The sequence below is a fragment of the Penaeus japonicus genome, unplaced genomic scaffold, assembly GCF_977035675.1.
Source record: "Penaeus japonicus unplaced genomic scaffold, GWHDUDI00000001_assembly GWHDUDI00000008, whole genome shotgun sequence".
In the NCBI taxonomy this organism is placed as follows: domain Eukaryota; kingdom Metazoa; phylum Arthropoda; class Malacostraca; order Decapoda; family Penaeidae; genus Penaeus; species Penaeus japonicus.
This window is the reverse complement of record NW_028234410.1, coordinates 41,465,385-41,470,384: the sequence shown is the minus strand read 5'-3', so window position 1 is coordinate 41,470,384 and position 5,000 is coordinate 41,465,385.

The following is a 5,000-nucleotide window of genomic DNA, read 5'->3' as shown; positions in this document are numbered from 1 at the left end:
TATTTAGTTATTGGTCTTTTGGTTGTGTCTTTGGTTGTTGTTTTTTTCTTTTCTCGTTTCTTTTTTTTTTTTTTTTTTTGTTTTCTCTATCGCTTTCTCTTTCTCCTTCTCTCTTTCTCTCTCTCTCTCTCGCTCGCTCTGCCCCCCCCCCCTCTCTCTCTTTCTCTCTCTCTCTCTCTCTCCCTCTCTACCAATTCCTCTCTCCTATCCTCTCAATCTCTCTCTCTCTATATTCTCCCTTTCATTAATCTCTCTCTTCTCTCTTTATATCCCCTCTTCTATTCTATCTTTATCTCTACTCTCTATCTTCTCCTTTCTCTCTCTCCTCTCGCTCGCTCTGCCCCCCCCTCTCTCTTTGAACTTTCTCTTCTCTCTCTCCTCTCCTCTCTCTCCCTCTCTCATCCTATCCTCCTCTCTCTCTCATTCTCTCCTCTCCTCTCTTTTCTCCTTCTCTCGCTCTCTCTCATCTCGTCTGCTCTCGTTCTTCCACCTCTCTCCCCTCTCTCTCTCTCTCTCTCTCTCTTCTCTCTTTCTCCTCGTATCCTCCTCTTCTCCTCTCTCTCTGCTGCTCTCTCTCTCTCTCTTCTCTCAGCCCAGTATCCCCTTTCCTTCTCGATCTCTCTCCTCTCTCCTACTCTACGCTCCTGATTCTCTGCTCTCTCTCCTCTCTGCTCTCTCCTTCTCTGCTCTCCTCTCGTCTCTTTCCCCCCGATTTCACACTCTCCCCCCACCCCCCTTCTCCCCACCTCTACTCCCGTTCTTCTCCCCTCTCTCTGCTGGCTCTTCCCTCTTCGCCTCCTCTATTGTCCACCAACACCCCACCCCGCCTCCCCGTTTCTGTACTCCTCTTTCCTACTCCTCTCCTCTCTCTCCCTTCTTTTCTGCACTCTTTGCTCAATTCCACTATATCTTATCTTTAAAACCATACAGGAATAGACTAGCAGAAATATGCCAACACACACACGAACGAAATCAAGCCCATATATATATATTCTTTTTTTTTTTTCTTCTCTTTTTTTTCAAATTGGGAATATAATTCCACTTTGCATTCCTGATTTGAGATTACATTTGCGCCTCACTCCCAACCCTAGTTCAGTCGTTCTCTCCCTCCTCTTTTCACACCTCTGGCTAGGTTTCTAGTCGTCACCATTAATACGCAGTACTCTATCTTCTAAACCAGATTACACGAGAAAGTCCCCGAAGGCAGCCACTTACCGCGTTAGCACATTTTAGCCGCATTCTTTGCCATTGATACTTAGCAGATGTGACCCACCCAGCTAAAAGGCGCCACTCTTCTTTTAAATTTGGATATAAAAATTTGCGCTAGAGGCTATAAAGTGGGCTCTTCTGAATTTCGCTTTTCTTTCGGTCTATGGCTTTGGGTGTTTCTATTTGGTACGCTGTTCGTTATTTGTTTTTTACGCGCTTGGTCTGAGGGTTCTCTTGTATTTGTGGGTGAGTTTAGCGTTTGGAACCTCGGGGTTTGTTCCTTTTTTGACATTATATTTTGATAAGTGTGTGAGTTTCGGTGGTATTTCGGGATAATTTCCGTCTTTTTATTTTTTTTCTCGTGGTCTGTTTTACTCGTTCTCTCATTCTTGCTCTCTTTGCTTCTCTCTTTCTTCTCTTCTTGTTCTCTCTCTCTCCTCTAATCTCTCGTCTCTCTCGTCTCTCTCTCTCTCTCTCTCTCTGCTCTCTCATGTTCATCTCTCTATTTCTTTCTCTATCTTGTTCTGCTTTCTCTCTCTCTCTCTCTCTTTCTCTCTCTCTCTCTCTCTCTCTCTCTCTCTCTCTCGTCTCGTCCCGTCTCTCTCTCTCCTCGTCTCCGCTCCTCCTGCTGTCTCGATCTTCTACTCTCTTTGTACTCTATCCTTATCTAATTTGATCTGTGTTGCCATGGAGACAGATCGTGTTCAATAAAGCCTTTTAAATCTTATCGTACAAGTATACCGTACGTATTAGGCGAGAATGAATGAGATTTTTTTTTTATCATTGCCTTTTTTTATATTCCATGGAATCAGAGATTTTCTTTATTTTATGTATCACTTTCTCTTTGTATTCATGTCTTTTTTTGTCTTTTTTTTTTTTTTTACTCATGCATTGATTTATGATCTATTTCGATGATATAAAGAGAAAAAAGGTTACAATTCAAAGAGGTCCAGAACTGCTTTAAGACAACGAGTAATATCTCTCACCGGAAACGCAGGCTAGAGTGGGCATTGCCACGTAAAATAGTGCCAAGTGGAAGATGAGAATGAATGAGTGTGGAGCCACCAAAAACGGTTCACTACGGGTCATGTAATTACTTCTCGTCTTTTATCTTTTTTGGGTTTTCCTTTTATAGTATTGCAAAGGGAGATTTGATGAAGAAAAACAGATTGTAAAAGGTGCAGTGTGTGTGTGTGTGTGTGTGTGTGTTTGTGTGTGTATACGTATGTGTATAATCACATATAAACATGTATACATATTGGTCATGTTTTTGTTTTTGTTTTTTATTTTTTTATCATAAAAGAACGAATACCTATTTTATAAATTTCGATCGCGATTTTTTTTCCTATTGCCCAAGCAAGTACTGGCATAACTTGATATCTTATCTATAGCTGAGTATAGTTTGATTATCGCATGTCCCTAGATTTTCCTCTTATATATATATATATATATATATATATATATATTTATATATATATCTATAGATATATGTATATTATGTATATATATATATATTCTATATCATATATAAAATAGTCTATATATATATTATATAATATATATATATTTATATATATTATATTTTTTTTTTTTTTTTTTTTTTTTTTTTTCAAAATCTGATCTTGACCTTTATTATCACAGGTATTGTTTTTAATACCATCCTTACCCTCATCTTGAATACTACAAATTTTACTGTGTAATTATTACCATCAGTTATTGAAAGTTTACACGTTAGTAAGCAGCTCTATTGCAACAAACATCTCGTGCAACTTAACTTCAGTCTCAATTTGCTTCCAGAGCTCTAGCGCTTGGGCGGGGTTGGGCGCGGCGTTGCCATGTGGAAGTGGGCGGATGGATGTGTGGATATGTGTGGGCGGGGTTGAGCGAGGCGTTGACATGTAGAAGTGGGCGGATGGATGTGTGGATATGTGTATAGGTATGGAGGGGGGAAGGGGGGTTAGTGGATGGATGCGGGTATGTTTTCTTCGTAAAATAAATATAATCAATCAGGGTAGCCTTTAAGTAGCTGATAATTAGTGCTCGTTGCAAATTGAATGGACTAAGGAAGAATTCAAGTGTCTTTTGACGTGGTAAGGATGAAAAATAACCTTGTTGCATCACACACAGGTGAGATTTCTTTATCTAAGAGTATCGACGTCTATCGTCAGCAGAAGCGGATCAAATTATATACGCGAGTAATCAAACAAATAAATATCATAAGTAGTTATATCATAATTTCCACACAGGTGAGAAGCGAATCAGATGTGGTTACAGTGCACATTAGATGATTTTTCTTACTGTAGTGAAATAGTATACTCTGCAAGATGGTGTAATGCCTTATTGATATAGATGTATAACATATCTGTAATTAGTGACATACTACAGGAAGACCACTTTGCAATGGCAGACTGTCTTTCTGCATATGTGAAAGCCAAGTCGCTGCTAAAGGCCACTTAAAGAGACAATCCTTTAAGAAACAAATTAGACACAGCTATGAAAAAAAATGGAAGACAACAGATCTATCTCTCGTAAAAGGTTAGCTAAAGACCTTCTGGCTTAGACTCCGAAGACGAAAGGTAGACGACCTCTTGAACGATGTACAGGAAGGAGGAGGATCTAACAGCTGTCAAGGAAAACGATTTTAATTCACCTTGCGTTCTCCTTGACCCTCCCTTGATGAGAAAGCTTGACCGAGAGGAAGCTTTGCCGTTTGCATCTGGCCGCTTTAACAACGCAACTTTAACTGCCTCCATCATGAATTATCGGGAGAGGTCACTGCCATTCAGTTCCTTTTCAATCATGAGAATAATGCAAATAGGAGCATGACAGATCGTATGGCAGAGACCGAATTAAAGAGCAATGTCAAGGACAGCTTCCAAGCTGAATATCAACTCATGTCATCACCAGCATCATCAGAGGGGAGAGTAGAAGGATAGTAAGAGCTAGTAATCGTAGTTATATAGAATTAGAAAAGTCCGTAAAGGAAGTAAGGTATAGTAGAGTAGAGAAGAGAGTAAGAGAGAGTAGGGCGGGAGTAGAGTACAGAAGTAATTAATAAGAGTACTCTTGTACAGCAAATTAGTACACTTGAAATTCAGAGATTGCATTTATATAAAAGATAACTGTGCTAAGGACCCTCTTCAAGAAACTCGATGTACAGTTGTCAAACATGTTTCTTATTATTTTGTACATAGTATCTGTAGCTAGGATTTTTTTTTTCCTTTTCTTTGTTACAAATCGTGTTCATAGTATATAAAAAGAATAATTCAATAACTCCTCAGGCGTAAATCTTACTGATAGGCCAAAGAATTTGTCTTCTAATTCTTAAAAAAAAAAAAATGTACAAAGGTAGAATAAAAAAAAAAAAAAAATCAAAGTAATTAAATTATTCCCCCCCCCCCCCCCCAGGTGGTTTCATTTAGTTGATATCGAAAAAAAACGAGGAAATTTCATTCAAATAAACCCTTTGATTTATTGGTGTTAACAAAAGTGCCTTCAGTGAAAAAAAATTGTCTATACTGAAATGGAAATCTAAATAATTGGGTCTATAAAAAAAAAAAAAAAAAAAAACAATTCCTACGAAGTTAGTATAAGGAAAGTGAGATGTGGTAAAAGTATGAAACACACACACAAACAAACACACACACGCACACACACACGCACACTAACCCCGCCTCTGCTCACTGGTCCCATCCGGAAAAAAAATAATTTAAAACTTCCTTTTAATGTATAAATTTAAACTGCTATGTCTGAATGGTGTGTGGTCGTGTGTTTGTATTTTTGTTATAGAA